At 41.7% G+C, this 19,529-nt stretch overlaps 1 protein-coding gene across 2 annotated transcripts in view; it reads left to right on the top strand.

Moving 5' to 3' along the window:
• bach2b (BTB and CNC homology 1, basic leucine zipper transcription factor 2b) overlaps positions 1-19,529 on the top strand; it is a 97,360-nt gene that overhangs the window by 17,732 nt on the left and 60,099 nt on the right. The gene's annotated exons all lie outside the window — the stretch shown is intronic.

Here is a 19,529-nt window from a genome sequence, read left to right as displayed (position 1 = left end):
AACTAATACATTCTTGACAAAGTTCCATTTATAACTAACTGTTGCAAAGGAAATCAAGCTTCCTTCTCTGACTTCCTTTGCAGGTGCTAGAATAGAAGCTGCAGTAAACTTAATATCGAATGATAATTAATCCAACTGTGACTTTCTGTCTTTCCGATGCTGCTTTAAGTGTTGTAAGAAGCCATTTACTCTCATATGTAAAACGCTATATCTTCAACACTTTCTGTCTAAAAATAGTTCCAGGATAAAAAAGATCCCACTGAACACAGCTTGTAAAACTGAACTGTTAAATTGACATGTTGCTCATAAATCTCTTTATGGCAGCTATCACGTGTGTTGCATTCATATAAAGTCAGAACTCTTATCCTCATTTTTTTCTTAACAGTCTACTGCCAAACACAAAGGCGTCCTTTGTCCTGGAGCTGTTAGTCTCATAGCCAGAGATTGTGGCTTAGTGTAAGTAGTGGAGTTAAAGCGGCTGTAGTAGGAGTAGAAGTTGTCAGAGTGCTTAGCCGAGAAGCCACGTGGAGAGCTGGCACCTGTGTGTCACACCCCGAGACAAGCTCAACGTGGATACTTTTACTTTTGGTGGCAGTGGCGTGCTTCCCTGGCCTTGTCTGAGTCCTGGACCCCCCACTGCATCTGAAAGTTTAATTTTTTTTTTCTATAAGAGATCAACACACATCTCTGCAGGGTCTATTTTAATTACTACAAAGAAGAAATGCAGGGACTGCACCCTCCATACTGCTGTTTGTCTATCAGCTTGTTAGTACTTTTACTTTTGGTTGGTGTTACCGTTACTGTATATTACTTCAATGTCAACAGGTTATTTTGAGCACACTATTGCATACTTTTGAACCAGATGGGGAGGTGACAGTACATTATCCATTAGCACTTTATTTTGCCACAGGTCTGTAATCTATAACATCGTCACAGCACTACCTTTTGATGCTAACACTAGCTAGCCCTCTCCTTTCTATAATGGATAAATGCTGCATTCCATTTACCTCTGAAGTTGGAAGTCGGTGCTGGGAATGATGTCACACCTGAGTTTGATTCATTCCAGTTTAGAAGTCAAAAAACCAGATCTAGCCAGGTTAGCCACTGATAGCAATACCAGTTGATAAAAACGCGTTTTGCTGTATTTTGCTCATACAAACATCGTAGCAACATGTCCACAGATAGAAGTTGGACAGTGCTGTTTTTACAACTGACACTAATAGGCCAAACTGCTAATAAACAGGATAGTATTATACTTTTGATGCTCGGGGCGGAACATTTTGGATTTTGAGGTCGGGCTGGTGAGGTTCGGCTGACTTTCCGAGTCGCAAATCTGACTTTAAGGGGCACACCAGTTTAAATATCTAACTGGGAACTCAGAAATTCTGACTTTCAAGTACAACTTGAATGCACCAAAAGAACACAGTGTTGACTATGCAGGGGGTAAAATAACATGAACAAAAAGTTATTTTGTTTATAGTAAGTTTCCAATTGACTGAGAAACAAGTGATTGTTACATTATATTGCTAATAAATTATTTAATGTTGACAGTAGGGCCTTAGTGTGGTACATTTCAGACAACTGATGGAGATTATATCACTCATGATTAGTCTAAAATGGCATAGGCATCTGTTCTAAAAGTACCCAAAAAGAAAGGATTGAGAATCGAATTAATCTAATCGAACCGTGACCTTAAAATCGAAATAAAATTGAATCGAGGATTTGGAGAATCGTGACAGCCCTAGTATACAGTGTAGTATCAGCATAGTTCATCAATCTAAGGATGACTGAAATGTCAGTGTATCTCGAACTTGTTTGCACGTTTGCATAGAAATTGTTATTTAGTCTCTGTACACTTTTCATGATTCTGCCTCGAGGGTTAAAATTAATGTCTCAAACAGATTTCTAAGGAAAGCTAAAATACTGAATGACTTCCTGCTTCCTGTCCCTGCCCAGATTAATATTGAATCTTGTATGGTTATTCAAACAATGTCTGGCAAAAACAGGAGAACAGGGAGCCAAACTGGACTGAGACATTATGAAATGAATTGTTGAATGAATATGCCAAAACAAAAATAAGTAAACGTGATCCGTTAAGTTATTGTCCAGTTTGAGGCAACAAATGTGTAACAAAGGTAATAAATATCCAAAGATTTTTCTCTGTCTGTAAACAGCAACTTTGGCTAATTTTCATTGTTTTTGTCAGGAAGGGATAAATTCCCTTCTTGTAGTTGTGGACATTGTGCAACAGAAAAAATACTTTAAGAGATTCTGTTGAGTTTTGTAAAGGACCAGTGTGTAAGATTTAGTGGCATCTAGTGGAATGGAACAGAAATGTAATATAATATTAATAAGTAAATTAGTGTTAAGGTTTTCAAGGAGTTGAAACAAATGACAGCATGTGGAAACTCTTGTCACACTTGATGTTTTCTTACATAAAATCAGGGATTTTTAGGGGTCTGTGACTCGCTCACCCTCTAATCCAGACTTAGCTTCAGCAATGTGTCTTTTTACAAAGCACATCATTCACATATGTCCCCTGTCTGTTTAAGTTGAAGTGCCGCTGCTTGTTGCCCGGGTTTGCGCGAGGCCTCTCTGAAGCATCTGTGCTCGACTGTACGAGCCCGTCTGCCCGTCTGCTTTCCCATGATGCACCTCACAATCTCAAGGCTGGCGAAAGCAGTGAAAGAGGCCCATTGTTCCTGTCACTGTGAGGCATGTTGCATGCACTTATGACACAGAGTGGGAGAAATTATTCCCATTATACCGCTGGAATGTCTTTGAATCAATCAATTCTGTATGAATAAGTGCTGCTGTTTAGCAAGACTTTGATTTACAAAGTCCCTCGCAAATATGCTTGTTTACATGTTTGAAAGGAAGGGAAACAAAGTATTGTACTGAAGGAAAAGTCATGTACAAAAGGAGAAAGACAGACTTAGAAGTTTTCACATCAAAAGCAACAACTTGTTTTATGCTAATTTCCATTCTCATTCAGGCATTTTTCATTTTTTTAGCCCGACACGGAGCAAAGACCACCTCCAGAGTCCGATTCAAATATCTGATCCGCTGAGTCGAGCGGTCTGTTAACACTTTGCAAGAAAACAAGTGGCTTTCAAGACTTCTTTTCCCCCCTAATTCCTTTCTTTTCTGGCTCAGCTCTGATTGATGTGCAGCAAACCACAGTTGGAAAAGCTTGCAGCTTCTCTCATGGATTTTTCCGGCATGACGTAATGTTTTGATGATCCTCAGTGTAGTAATGCCATGTGCAGTGACATCAAAACAAAAGAAATATCCCCCCCCCCCCCGAAAAGGTGGACGTCTCTGTCTTCTCAGGCAGATCATTTATGCTCCACATACCATGAGACCCCTTTGAATCCCAAAACAGGACGTTTTCTTTGCTTTGACGTGCGTGAGAACGTTTGATTCTCTCCGTTCTCAAGTTCCAGGCCACATAAAATCCTAATAGAAGTGAAGCTTCCTGATCCAATTTCTGCGTCTACGAATTCTGCTGCTGCTAAAAAGAAAAGCCTATCCTTTTCTGTTTTCAGCCCTGAGCTGAGTCGTAGGAGTCTTGCAGATACTCGAGGTGTAATCCAAGAGCGCTATGCAGAGGTCATGAAACACTGCCCTATCCGTCAGTGCTCAGTCTATTTTTAACCCTGCTGTATCACGTATCACCTCTTGCCATTTTGCTCTTTTGTTCGGCGAGGAGGGATATTTCGGGACACTCTCGGGTAGCCTGGGAGGCGAGGTGAGGCGGAACCTCTCCCCCAACAATTTGATCTTCCCTACTCCTTCGCGCGTGTGTGTGTGTGTGTGTGTGTGTGTGTGTGTGTGTGTGTGTGTGTGTGTGTGTGTGAGAGGTGAGGCGAGGCCCACGCCCACCGCTGACCTGTTGCATGGGTTCAAGGACGTGCTCTTCCTATTCATTAGGCTGGGCGTCCCATGCTGCTACCACTACCAAGCACTTTCACTACATGTGTGATTGTGGTCTCTGATAGGATCCAGATGCAGTCTGGATCACCCGTGCAGACCCTGTATGAGCTTCACATATGGCCCACAGCAAAGGAATATTTAAAGGATCCTCGCACCCGGGTCACTGTAAACAAGAGATGGTCTGTGCTTTCGTACAATTATCAGTTCATTTAAGATCCACAGTGTCATGTGAAGGAGGGGGGGGATGCTGGAAACAAACTAGTTCATAGGTAAAAGTATTTATAGTCATGAAAAATTACTATATAGTTGTGTGAGGAAAAAAAGAGCTTCAAATCCTGCTTAATTTTTGCCTTCCAATCATCTGGTTGAAGCTGGGAGTGTTTGTGACAAAGCCTTAAAGGTACTGGATGTCTGTACATTCATGGTCACAAAACAAACACAGCATGACTTTTCATGGTGCAGATTGGACATGTAGGTTCAGGTCACAGTTTCAAATTGTTCCATTTCAACAGTTTTTTTTTATCTATAAAGCATATATATCACTTTTATGTCAATTTATGTCATGGCTAAGTCAGATACTATAAGCCTGTAAAAATGAAGAGAATGAAAACCAAGCCAAAAAAATCAAGAGTTCAAAGATTTATAAGAGAAGGACATATAATAAGTTGCCAAATCACTGTTCAATTTGACAGTTGGAAAGTGACATTAGTTGAGTTATATGAGGTGTAATGAGTGAATCTCAGTCAGGGAAAAGCCAACAGGCTGCTGTATTTGTTTGAGTTGGGTTATGATCCTTCTATCCAGTCTGCTGCTTTGTTTTGCTCAGACTTTTTTTTTTGCTATGAATGTGGCGGGGGAATGTGCGTGGGGAGGGGTGACAGAGAGAGCGAGGGGCAAGGGGGGGGAAGAAGTGCAGGAATTCCCACTCACTTGGCTCATTTTTGCATTTGCTATACTCCTTCAACGAGCCCCCCCACCACCACCACCACCACCACCACACATGGAAAAGGAGATGTTTTGTTTGTGGAATGCGGCGCTCTCAGGGCAGTGCGCGCCACCGTTGTTTTCCAAGCATCCCGGCGGAGATGCGGCGGCTCGTTTTTTAGCGGGAGGAGCCGGGTTCATTTATCCGCCTGTCATTGGGCCTCCTTTTTTTGCTTTTATTTTTAGCCAAAATCCATCAGGCCTGACAAGCAGGGCAATATGAGCCAAGACGAGGGCAGCGCTCCAGGTCCCCCCTTCCACAAAGTCAATCTTCTCCTCTCTCTCTCTCTCCTCTCTTGGGAAGAAAAACACTCCGGACAAGCCCCGCTCTGGGCCCAGGGTTTTGTTGAGTCATGTGAGATCATGTACACAGAAATACAGGGGAGGTGGGGGCTGAGGATGGAGGGAAGGGGGGCTGCGGGGTAAATGAGGCGGGTGGGGTTGAGGCCAGGGGCAGCAGGGGAGCTAAAATCTGCTCACAGGCCAGCAGACAGCACAACGAGCCGGTGCTAGCCTTGTATAAGGTCATGTCTAGCAAGCATGTTGGGGTGGGACATGTGCACAGATTTATTTTAATACACGAGTGGTCTTGCCAGTTGGGGGGGAGGGATGTGGAGCATGCCAACTCATCCCACGACCACTGTCACACAGGACAGGACTTTTTAGTTGACAAACACTAAAAAAGAGGTAAGTTTTAGTCTGAGTTTGACCTTTTTTAATGTGCATGATCAGACTAAACTCTTTGACATCCACTGAATGATGTGTGCACTCGTTCTCCTCCCGATGTCTTCATACAGTCGGAACAGCTCCTCTGACAGATATATGTTTGAAGTGCGTTGCCCTGTAGGGAGGTTTGGATTTGGCATGTCAAACTGGTATTTAGCAGCACAGTGATACAGTATGAGTAGTCGCCTTAAGGTAGAGGTGCACAGAGGCAGGAGTCTGCTGGAGCTTCATACCTGAACTGATACGTGAAGTCATGATTAAGCCCTCAGTTTGCTTATGTCAGCTGGTGTTAGATGTTTGTTTAAAATACTTTAAGAGAGAGAAGATTTTAATCTCCCAGTGATTTATACGCTGTCAGGGCTGCAGCTGATGATTCATTTCAGAATAGAACAGTGTTTTGAGAAGCTGGAACCTACTTTTTTTGTTTGATAAATCACTTTTTAATAAATTATAATTGAGAGCAAAAGATAGTTGAAAATAGGAGTTTGACAAAATAACCTTGAAACAAGGTCCACTTACAAGCTTTCCCCTGCATCACACAGTATTCATCTGTGAATGACATTTACTCAGAAGATGATACTTAAAGGAGAGTGTGAGTTGTGAGTGGACCTAATGACAATGTGAATTGAAGAAGAGTCCCAACTGAACTTTACCTTAAAGCATTTCTGTAGTATTCACACAGCTTTAGAGTTTGTATTGATTCATTGAAGTGTTGACTCACAGCTGTCAGCATCAGAATAGAAGAAAGTGGAAGGTCATTTACGGTTTTGTATCACCAGTGACTATTATTTTCTTGACTTTGCCAACCTAACTGGCGTAGATCTATGCAGTATTGGTCAGTCAACAGGGAAACATATTTTGGATAGATTACCATTAAACTTTGGTACACACATTTGATTATCACTTTTTATCCAGCATCATCATCAGGTCAAAACTTTTCATTTGTCCAATACTTTGCTTTATGACTGAACTGTGTTAAGTTTATATTCTGATGTTACAATTCCCATCATGATAGCAGTATAAAAATTAAAAATCTCAATCCTTCAAAAAGCAGTACGAGCTTTGCAGTATTGAGCAGCAGTTTCCGTTTTGGAATTAAACTGTTTAGAGGACATTCAGTGGGTTAATATTTTTTATAGCCCATAAAAAGCGGCAACACTCTCACAGGACATAAATCAGCACAGTCTGCCTGTTTCTTCTGAGCTTGTTGGAAACAAGGCCGAACGCTGCAGTGGCGAACCCTCTTCACCCCACCTTGAGCAATGAAGGTCACACAAGAGGAGAGTTAATGACCAAGCACACAGGGCAACTTTAATGAGGCCTGCACAAGTGTTGTTTAGATTCCATTATAGGCTGTCTTCCCACTCCTATTAGAGCTGTCAGGAGGCTGTATATCGTCCGTCTGTGCAAGTGTGACTTTTGTCTCTGGGAGCCTTACGCTTCTATGCCGCTATATATATGTTGATGAGGGGGATGGGAGGAGATGCTCCATATGAGGATTTATTTAAAAACACTGTGTTTGTTATGTTGTGTCAGTTAAAGTCGAGTTATTGTGTGTGGCTCCATTTAGCAGTCAATGGTAACTGTTTGACAGCACGCTCCTGTTTACCAGCTGCTATCTGATGCCAAAGCAAACTTGGAGCGAAAATAGGCGAAAGATCAAATGTAGGTGAGTCCAGCTTTCTTGGATAGAGTCAATCTCTTTAAAATGATCACTTACTGAATTCATTGTCTTCTCTGTCTGAACAAACACATGGGCATCTGTAATGTAATTAAATCTGTGTATTCAGCCAGTAAAGGGCAGAGGCATTGAGTCGTCATTAAACCTGGAACAATAAAAAGACACTGCATCGATTACTTTCATCATTGTTTAATATGTCAGTTACTCTTTTCATTGAAAGCAGCAAATCCTCATTAGAAATTGTTGGCTAATGTTCAAAGGTTCAAACAATGACTCACTGAATTGTTCCAGCACTGAGTTTTAGCTCCTAAAAAAAGCTGGATGCTACACTCTACAATATAACTACAACAATAACATCTTTTATTTAGACTCTTTCACTCCGTATTTAAAACCGCAACTTGGCTGAACTTTAACATGGAAATTTATGCTGTTGACCAATAGCAAACTGTCTAGACAGCGCTGACCTTTGAAGGAATGGAGAGCCAGAATCCAAAACAAAGGAAGCTATCATAGCCTATTAGATGTGCCGCACTAACCACTTTAATATAACTCAGCTCTATCAGAGTATTAACTGCTCTACACAAGACAGTTTTGTGTCTGAAAACAGATGGTACAAAGGCTTCTCTGAATGAACCGTGCTTACATGTTGTGCGATTAGTGACCAAGAGCTAATGTGACTGACTTGTGCTAGCATCTTCCCAGCTAGCTTTGTTAGTGATTATGGTGCGTTCCAGTTGTACTCGGAAGTCGGAATTTCAGAGTTCTCAGTAGGAAATTTCAACTGGAGCGCCCCCTGTAGTCGGATTTCGGACTATGAAAGTTGGAAGAACCTCACCGGCCCCGACCTCAAAACCCAAGATGTTCCACCCTGTGCATCAACAGTTTGAAAGTTGTAGTAATATCCTGTTTTATTTGTGTCTCATTCAATCAGTCAGACACACAGCACTATCCAACTTCTATGTGTGGACACGTTGCTACGATGTTTGTTGGAGCGAAATACAGCGAAATGCGTTTTTTGCTATCAATGGCTAACCTGGCTAGAACTGGTTTTCTGACTTCTAAATTGGAACAATTCAAACTTGGTTGTGACGGCATTCCCAACACCTACTTCCAACTTCCGAGATAAATGGAACGCAGCATTAGCACTCTAGCTTCTATATTATAATAATAGTTCCTCAAGCTCAGTAGATTGTAGTACCCCGGTTTGTAACACATGCTTTCTGTTATAAATGTGAACACAAGCTAAGATAATCCTAATGACATTGCCATGACATCATCAAGGGTTATTTTTCTCCGAGCATGTTAAAGATGAAGAACTTGTTCTACACTTCTCCTGCAGTAGGTTTGAGTTCCACTTGTTTATGTCTCATTTGTAGAAGCAAACTCTTGTCCAAGTCATGACTATTATTGATTTTGATATTGTAGCATAATCTGTGTTGCGTGGGACCAGGATTCCATGATGAGACCCCCAGTTGTTATCGCCATTTACAGAGCCCTCTACCAAGAATGGGTGACGTGGGTGCCATTGCTATGCCTGTAGCCAGTTCTCCCATGTTGCCCTCTGTCAGTGTGACATCACACACTTGAGAGGCACCTATCAGATTGCAGCTATGTGGCCTCTCTCAAAACAATGGAATTCTTTCCTTCTCTTTGTTATTCCACTGGGTTGTAGATTGTTGAGTTTAACATCAATTGACTGTGAAAAATTCAATATTGCTCCAAGGATTATTGATATAAAGGCTGCATAAATAGAGTCAGGAGTGCACTGCTTTGAATCAATAATGTAAAATTCAAAATCTCGCTAAAACCCTTCCAAAGGGGGAAGTGAGTCTCAAGACTTGTGGATTCTATTTAGGATGTTTTTTTTCTTCTAAATTATTGATGCATGCAAATTCCTACTGTGTTGTCAAGACTATAGGCTGAAAGGATGCCTCTGGGGGAAAAAAAGCTTTAGGAAGTTTGGGGCTGAAGCCATGGGCCATGGGAACTGCAGAGATGGAAACGGAACACGGACAAAAGCAGATTTTCTTGTGTGTAAATCGGAGTTTACTTACCTTCTGACACAGAACGGAAAAAGGATCCCGCTGAAAAATGTTCCGTAACGTGGTGGAAGTTGGGGTCATTGTTCTGCCGGTTCATTTCTGTACCGCAGCTCTGGATCTGAGGACCCGTCACCATGGAAACCATTATGTGGGGCAATTGGCGGCGGAGCACTTTAGAAATCTCCTTGGAATATATTAGTAGCTGCAAAGGCCCCACTCTCCTCACCTTCAACCTCTCGCCATTGTCTCAGAGCTAGTTTACTTCAGGCGCTGTTCTCAGGATTTCAGGCCTTGGCTCAGGAATGTTCGACCTATAGCCCGTCTCCATGCAGGGGATGTACAAAACAACCCCGGCTGCTTTCGGCCGAGGTTTGAAATCTCAAACAAACAGGCAGAACCTTCCAACAGTGAAGCTCTGCTGCTTCTCAACTCTCTCTGTCTATTTCTACGCAGAAGAAATCTAATTAAAAAGATTAATTCCATTAACTCATAAAAGGCTGTGGCTGCGCGGAACTTCAATTTTTGATTTTCTTTGGAGAAACGAGATGATGTGCCACTTCAGAGCTAAATAACCGCAGTGTTTTTTTTCCTGAGGTGGCAAAAACCCAAATAAGATGAAGACTTCATGCGCAGCAGATGTGCTGAGACTCAGATTTCAGTGGGAACGAGCCGCTGATTCAGAATGCCACACTTAACTGTCAAGCTGTGTGTATGGTCATTAATTGTGGCTTACCTACTGAACAAAATGTAGAACTCTCTTAATATAAAGTGTGTTCTTTTCCTTTCTTTTTTTCCCCCTCTTTCAATATGTGCAATATTACCTTTTTTTTTTTGTCCTTCACACACATTTCCCTCTGGTATTTTGTCCGCTCTCAAACCTGAAACGCTCAGCAATCTCGCAGCCTATCACCCGGGATCGCTCAAAGGCATCGAGCGTGGTACCACTTTTCCTTTTTAGATTGGGGGGGGGGAAAGCAGTGCCGGTTTCTGTGCGTTACGGCCCGATACGGCACATTATTGTAGAGGAAAAACAAGCTTCCTAAAGATCTGCTAACCCATCTGGCTGAGGTGATTAGCAAAAGCCGAGGCAGATGGTGCCACGGCCAGATTCCGCATAGCTTCAGGGTTGTATTAATCTGCATATACTGACTGACAGCCATGTTTGGCTGTGAAAAATATTTTTTTGTGCTTGTGCAGTTACGTCGTTACATGACTGAGTGTAAAAGTCAGTCTTTTCCATCCTGTGTGTGTGTGTGTGAGGTTTCTGCTGGAACTGGCTCATTTACCGCGGTGAGCAGTTTGACTGGGACCCTCAGGATGTTTTTGTTAGGGGGGTGGGGGCGACGGGCGGTGGCGGGGCGGTGCTTGCGTGAGGGGAGTATGAGGACCTTCCACTCTTCATCTGCAGCAAACACGCTAAAAGAGTGAATGAGCCACGCAGCAGCCAGCCCCAACCACCCTCCCTCCTTCTTCTTCTTCTTCTTCACTGCTGGCAGCGGGGTCTGGAAATGTTGACACACGAAGCGCAGAGCAGCCCCAGAAACCCCAGGAATCCCCCCGAGAAGACGCTGGGCGGGAGGGTGAGGTGGAGCCTTGGAATGCACTCGGAGGAGTCAGTCACTTATTTACTAGCTGAACTCAGTGAACCCTGCTTGAGTCAGCCACTTCCACCGCGGCCAGTCTGTCCCACCTCTCCCTCCCACTTTCCTCTCTGTTATGTTCTTTAACCTACACCCTAATGCTCCTCATTTGCTTTCCCTCCCTCCCCCCCTCCCTCCTCTCTCATTCTCCTTTATTGACAGACGCTCGCTTTCTCGCCTCCGGATCGGCCGGCATCTTTTGCCCACTCCCCAAACAAATCTAATCCCAGCTCACCCCTCTCACTCTGCAAACGTTGAGGTCATGATGAGTAATAAAAGAAATGTCAGGAATGTGAGTCAAGCTGGGCAGTGTGCAGTGTTCAGGGGACAGGAAGTACAACACATACTCATGTTTGTTTGTGTGATAAACACTGACCCTTCCTGCAAGTTCACTTCAAACAGGTTCATCTGCTGCTTCACCTCGTCACGTATTCTGAACTGAGGGGAAAACCTAACTATACATAATGAACACATCTTCTCCTGCATCCCTGCTTGTATCTATGGATGTTTTTGACTCCAGCACCCACAGCTTCTTTTCTAGACTCCTGCTCGCTTTCTGTGATATTAGTTCTGATCAGGACTCCAGTCTGTTTGCTTAACCTGCATCCACACAGAGATTTGATATTTATTTTCTTTCTTCCTGACAGTTAGTGTGGAGGTTTATTGCATGTTTTGCTCATTTGGAGAACTTCATGGAGGGATTTTTCTTCACTTAGAGCGGCGACAGCAGGAGTGTAACTGGTTGAATAATAGATATATTCAATAAAAAAAAACACATTTCAACAACAAAGCAATTCGAAACATATATTTAAATACAATTCAAAATGTTAAATTGGAAATAAAATGTATCTAAAATAGAATTAGACAGATAAAACCAGGAAAAATAAAAAGATACAGTGCAGTGTGAGATATTAACCCTAAAACTGTGATATAATAAAAGGCAGTACCAGACCACAAATCATTATTAATATTTACTCTTATTCACAATTGAGCACATGCTGCTTAACCTTATTCACTCTCATACAATAACATACAAATTAAATTGATGATATAATATGAAACTTTATATTATTGATGAACATGATCAAAGTCCAACTAGTCAAAATATATTGCAAGTGTCGTTCATTTGATCCTACTATTTATAACAACACCATTTCCTATCAACTGTTGAGAGAACGTGATATGCATATAGGAGTGGTGTGTTTTCTAATGCTAACAAATAATTCATATTGTAAAGGTAATAGCAGGAGCTGTAGGAGCTACTTGTTTATCTTAGAGTACAGTATATACAGGAGCATGTGTCACTATGTCAGACTAATGAAAGATTTCAGTTTCATTCATTTTTACCTCTTGCAATGCAGGCAAATATAATAGAAAACACTCAGAATTTCCATTCCATAATTGCTTAGGCACCATCGGACTGTTTAAAACAGATAGAAGAAGTCTTTATTCAACCTAATAAATGATGAACGAGATTAGAAAATGTAATGAGTATACACCAGTAGGAAGCAAGAAGCAGGTAGTCAATAATTAAGACTCATTTAAAATCCATCAAAGCACCGTTGTTCTCCATGTATGAATAAACACAACATTTATATAACAGACAGATAGTGTCAGAACCTTGGAGACAGATGAAAGCAGCGATGTGATATTCAGATTGTATGAAACATGTAAACAGAATCAGGATGAGGAGAAAGAGAAAGAGAAAGAGAGGAGTTCTAATGATTAGTCTTCTGTCTGACCACTGATCTGATGAGAGAACAATAATCCATGACTCTGCGGGAATCCAGCTCTGTCTTGTCAGTGATACTCTCTGCATGTCAATTACTCTCGCTGGGAAATGTCAATGAGCTTCATCTGCATGCAACAGACACTGCTCGAAAAAAGTGACAGAAAACAAGATGTTTATTCTGATGCTGACAGAAAAATGAAAAGCAGAGTGTTGTTTTTTGTCTGCTTTTGTGCTCTGATGCTTTGTGCTTTTGTGCGTGTATTGTGTGTGTGTGTGTATGGAGCTTACTTGTCTGTGGATATTGAATGAACAGCGAGAGAGGAACAAGCTGTTCCCATGTCAGCAGCCGCCAGCGTAGAGCGTGGTGTTCGGCAGGGTGCTGCTCATTTATCACTCACTTTATCACCTTCATCTGGTCTGCTGGACTGATCCGTGTCACCGCTGACACATTACAGCAACACCACCTGCACCCAGGAGAGTGTGTGACTGTTACTTAGTAGAGTTATGGGTTAAAGACACGAGCCAAGATCCAAATCCAGCTCCAAATTGGACACATTTCTCAGTAGTTTCTCATTTAAATCAAACATCATTATATTCTGATGCAGATCCACATGGAGATTTTCCTGCTTTTTGACCCATAAGGAGTTAAATATGATTTGGTCTGAAGTACTTTAGTTAAATGTATCTTAACATTTTGTTGTAGATGATGTTTTGTCGATCTATTGTTCTTCCTATGCTGCCTGTTGTGAAGTTTGGGGTCGAAAACTAGACCTTTGTTATCAGTATCACCTACTAAAGTAATACAATTGTCCAAATAATGTCAGAAAGATTGAAAAGTGCCCGTTTCCAGAGCTCAAAGTCAAGCTGCTTATTCAGTCCATTTAAAAAGCCTGAGGGATTCTATTTTCTCACATTGATAGTTTTACTTGAATATTACTTAAACAATTATTTTATTACATTATCTAAATTATGTTATAATTATATATAATTATATTATCTAAAAAGCACAATAGTATGACTTGCAGCAGGTGTGACCAGGTTTACTACTGTGTGTGTGTGTGTGTGTGTGTGTGTGTGTGTGTGTGTGTGTGTGTGCGTGTGTGTGTGTGTGTGTGTGTGTGCGTGCGTGCGTGCGTGCGTGCGTCTGAGGCAGCTGTTTAATGCCGCACAGAGCACCTCGTAAAGGTAATGTATCAGTCTGAACAAGCTGACAGAGCTGAACCTCAGAGCCAGGGGGAATAATGGGAAAGATGTGGCCGTCCAACATCAAGATCACATTCGAACAGAACACATCATTTTTTAAGACTTTGCTTTAACACTGACTAAAATCTTATTGTTCATGTTCTTCACTAGCTGGCTCCACTGTAGAATGACAAATGCCAGCATCAGCAGATTCTGCTTCAGTTCATTATCAGCTGTAATAAATCTTTTGGCTGTACAGTATGTTATAGTATTTTTCAACCTTATTCTTGTGATTGCACTTATTTTGACTTTGGGTCACATTAACTACACTGGCCACATTTGTTGGAAATGTGGACTCAAAAAGAGTTTATCATGGCAAGCGGAGCAAGCCTCATAAAACTCTCTAAATGAATGTAAACTGTACATAAATATTTCCTAAATGCTCATGTCTGAGGCTGATTGAAAGTATATAATTAGCCGACTCGATTAGCTTTTATAGCTTAAAGGGATTTACTTACAAAGTAAAATTTGCAGGCTAACCAGACTAGTTTATCAAACTAATAGTTACACATATCAAGTTGTATCATGAACCCTTACATACTGTTTGGGTCAAATTTGACCTGTTTTGACATTTGACAACTGTAAAAAAAAAAAAAAAAAGATCCACTATTGATGCTTTCTAAACACATCTGTGGTTCAACATTTGCTATAGACACTTTTTATGAGGGTTAAAAATTAAATTGACCAAAAACCTACTGCGAGGGTTTAGTTGTAACTTTAGTAGCTGTTGAAAGATAAACCTGTTTAGATTTGATAAGGGATTGAAAGGATTTGGATTCAATAAGCAGATTGCATCTTGGATTTTGAATCGGATGAATCACTATCAACTTGAACACTTGTCTTTATTATTACTTAACTGTCTGGCTTCATGTTTCTTAAAGGCAGATGATGGGAAGTTAGTGGTGCTCTGAGTCTGAGGTAAAGCCAGTTCCTGTATTTTATATCATCATTACTGAGCCGCTGAGAGAACTCCAAACACATTCTTCACCATATTTCCCTTAAATGACATTTGACATCAGTCTGTGTTTCTGCCTGCGGGGTAAAGAGCAGTTAGAAAAGACCCAACCCACCACTAAGTAAGACCTCCTTTCCAAATCAAACAGAGTGAGTGAGCGAGTGCACCTTTTTTTTTTTAATTTCCTTTTTTTTTCTTTCTTTTTGTACGTTTTGTTTTGACTCTCCACATCCTAGCAGAAAGTAGGTCACAGGCTGACCGAGGTAAAGTATGAGGCAGCAGTTTGCCGGCCTGCCAGATCGCGTCTCCAGGAAGTTCGATGCAGAGGAGACGTTAAACACACAAGTTCCTGTTTGACATCTGTTTCCAGCAGGGGCCTCACGAGGGCCGCCCTCCCCCTTGCCCCCCCCCCTCCCCTCCTCACTGCCACTCACACTCAGAGGCCTTGTTCACCTAGCCGCTCCATCAGCCAGGTTTGTCAGTTTAACTGCTCTGTGACCTCTTTCCTCCCCTCCCTTCCTAGAAACCAGAAAAATTCTGATGACGTGCCTATCGTTGACTCCGTGCCCAGAATAACGAAATCTTGAGAGATAAAATCAGGAAAGACGGGTTCTTACGCAGGCAGCTACCCTGCTAGACTGCAGACCCCGAGGGCTGTGAATAATTAACCAGGTGTATATTTAAGAAGACAAGACAGCACAGTGTGTGTGTTTTGTGTGTGTGTGTGTGTGGGGAGGTAGGGCTGCATCTGCTTGATATGAATGATCCACATCCTGCCATTTTACACTTAGAAATCTTCACATTGCAGCTCAAATGAAAGCATGAGAAAGAGTAAATTCTCAGAGTGAGCCTTCAAAGTGACAGCTGCGGCACACTGGCACACCTCGAGGTGCTCAAAGATGGCTCCTATTTGTTTTTCCATCATCACTAAAGCTTTATAAAGCTCTGCTGTCCCTCCACGGGCTTTCCTCTGCACACACACAAGCGCAGACGCACGAGGGGTGTACGTATATATTTTTAGCTCTGGGAGATACTGTGACCCGCCAGACATCAGAGGACCAATTATCCTCCCACTACACCTTGCTTCGCGTGAAACCCTAGATAAGACGAGCCGGAGTGAGACGGCAACTGATGTCAGAGGCAAGGCTGAAAGGCAACACGAGCGGAGGCAGGAGAGTCCAGGCAGGGTGCCAGCGGAGCGCCGGACGAGCCGGGGCAGAGCGCTCCCCCCCGTGTCACACAGAGAAAGGTGTCAGCGCTGTTAGCCACCTGGACTCTGTGCTGCACGCTTATGAGGACAGAGAGTTGTGATCAGCAGCAGCACACACAGCACACTGCAGGATTATCTACAAGCCCACATGCACTGATTTGAATTAGTTTATATACTTTTGGGTAGATTTTTGTAGCATCATATTTACATGCTTATTACAGGATTTTAAAATCTTAATTTAAAAGGTAAATATAACTTAAATAACTGTTGAGTAGCAGTAAGCATCAAAAACTGTGAATACTAAAGTAAAGTACCTCAGAATTAAACAGTACATTACTTAGTAACTACTTTTCACTTTGTATATATATAATGTATAAATATTATTGAGATTGGCATGTTAACACATTAACTGCAAGCAATTTTAGACAAATTAAGATATTTAATCACGTCCTTAAAATCCAGTACAGCAGTTATACAGTCCTTAATATGTTTTCATATCTTCTGACTCATAACGTGCTAATATTTCTCATTGTTATTCACTTGTGACACTTGTGAATAATAATTACCCGTCCTTTGTTTTGAGTAGGATAAAAACTTTATTCAGGTTTATTTCAATGTGGGTGTTATTTTCGTAGTTTATATAACATTTGCATCTTTCAGTTTGTGAGATTTGGTAATTCAGTGATATGGTTTCAGAAATCTGGCTGAACTGTTTACGACCTCTCTGATTATCTGACTGCTCCTGTTTTTAGTCGTCTCTGACATCTTGTAGCAATGTTACTGTGTTTCTATCCCTCCTGTTTTCTTCCGTTGACCGTGCAACTTTTGTGCAAAATTGACCCAGTCTGGTTTGACTGTTTACAAAGCATAAGGTATAAATTATCACCCAATTCTGTGTTAGACCTTCAGTCCAATTTACTACCACGGGTTTTACACACATTTTTGGAAATGATGGTCAATAGGTCTCATTTAAATGAAACTATACCTCATTTTTGAGATAACCCCTGTTGTCCTCCCTGGTCAAAATGGACCTGAGGACAACAGGAGGGTTGGAGGGCAGCATTTCATTTGGTGGCCAAACCTATGAAAAAAGAGGTGGGAAAAGGCAAGGAATAATAAAGTGGAATTATTATTTTAGACTAAATCTGATTTGCAGAGCAGTGCAGTGTGGAGCATTAACAGATGCTTCTAATGTATCAACAGATACATTTCACTAAATGCCACTTTCTCATCATGCATGAGATCAAAACATTGTTCTGCCCACTTTCCTCATCAGTGGAGGCAGATATCCTGCAGTCAGGGATGTGATACTGTCTGATTTTATGAATATGCTAAAACCTCTGTACATTTTTCCTGTGTGGAAACAATGATGGTTAGTAGGCGCAGCCTACATTTCCACTGATTTTTTCTTTCTTTCTTGGGGTTGAAGCGTTAGAGTGGGTGATGCAGATTTTCCACTTACTGTAAAGCTTCTGGCAGCTGACGCTTCTCTGTGAGTAATGTGTTAGCTGTTAGCATGACATGACAGCATCTTTAAAGTCTTTGTGTGCTAAGTTACATCTCTGTAACAACTCATCATCACATCTGAAACAAGTCAAGTCAATACAGATGCTGTCATATAGAAACACACTGTGCATCTGTACTCTTATTGAGCAGTTTGAGAGCTGCTGCTTTATGTGCACTGTCATGGCCTCCTGAAAAACGCCTGACAAGTAATGGGAGGTCACACAAGACCAGATTAAAGCAGAGAAACTATTTGTTTATTTGAATAATCCAAACATGTCAAAATGCTATGAGGTGTGGCAGTCAGTAAGTCAGTAGTGTTTGTGTTTATGCATGAATGATAAAATGGTGATTGGAGTGTTGAATGGAGTGTAGGGAGCCCAAATTCCCCTATTTTCTCCCTCATCCAACAAGTGAGGTGTGCCTTTATAGTACTGAGAACACTGGGCCCAGGTGTTCCCAATAAACAATGACCCAACCACACCTACTGGGCATCTGCAACACAAGGACAAGCAACCCAACAGCCAAAAGAGTTGGCATGCTTTTCTTAATGATTGCTTTTCTGCAAAGCCAATCTAGCTTTGAGGGATGAAAAGCTTCTCCTCGTTCTGTTCCTGTTGCGATTGTGCACTTCAGGACTTTAGAATCTCAGCATTTTTGACGAGGCTCTGATCGATACACCATGAACAAAGGGTGCAGAAGATTCATCAAGAAAAAGGGCTGGAAAAAAACAGATGGGCTTCTCGGTTTGTCTCAGAGTACGTGGGAGTCAGTGGGATGAGACTGGGAAAGAGAGAAGAGAGAGAGAGAGAGAGTGGAAAAAAAAGGGTTGTTTGTTGTTGCTCCGCAGAGCTCCAGGCTGAGATCAGACTAATCAATAGCAGGGATAATGTGGAGATGAGTAGTATGACATCAATATTAGGCGCAGAGGCCCAGAAACACCATTGTGCTACACCACCACACCACCACCACCTACCCTGTGCTGAGTAAACAGTGGCTCCCCGGAGAAAAAGGAACTCATTGATGTGTCCCTCCAACCTCCTGCCTCTGTGCATTGTTCGGCCTCCCGAACACAGACACCTCATCAACAGGGACCCTACCTACTGACCAACAGAGGTCGATGGACGGTTAAATACGACGACGTCTCAGCGGTTTGAAACATTGATGGACTCCCCTCCTCCCATCCATGACTCTCGCTGCCAGTGTTTTTATTGGACTGTGAAATAAATCACTGAGGTTCTGTTGGGACAACTCATGTGGGCGATTGAGTGGTCTTCGTTGTAGCAGGTTAGGGTTTCACTGACACCTGATGATTTTACAACAGCTTTCATTTGCCCGGCAGGATACTGTGAGAGAGTTTAGTCTCTCAGTTTAGACAATAAGATTTCCTGAATTTGATTAAGGCAACAATACCGTTTCCTTACAAACCAACTCAACTCATTAGGACCATTCTTTTAAGAACCATACTTTTTTAGCCACAGCAGTAGAAAGGCGTTGTCATTCATCATTTATCCAGTCAAATATCTCCACATTTACCGAAGGGATTAACATGAATTTTGGCACTGATATATATTGACTCCAAAAAATGATCACCTCATTTTTTGTCTAGCACCACCATGAGGTTTGCTTTGAGTAACACATCTCAACAACTCTTTGGTGGATTGTTGTGGACTTCTGTACTCATGTGATCCTTCGTGATCTTCTGAACACCAATCACAGATCCGCTAACACGGCTGTAGACTTTAAAACTGGTTGTACTCTTGTTGTATTGATAAGAAAATTGTTCGGAACAAAAAAAACAAGTAAAATCTCTTTAATAACAAAATCATTTTTAATGTTGCGAGGTTTATAAAGGATCTTTATGGAAATATTTCTGCC

The sequence above is a fragment of the Scomber scombrus genome, chromosome 17, assembly GCF_963691925.1.
Source record: "Scomber scombrus chromosome 17, fScoSco1.1, whole genome shotgun sequence".
NCBI classification, from domain to species: domain Eukaryota; kingdom Metazoa; phylum Chordata; class Actinopteri; order Scombriformes; family Scombridae; genus Scomber; species Scomber scombrus.
This window is presented reverse-complemented; position numbering and strand designations above follow the sequence as displayed.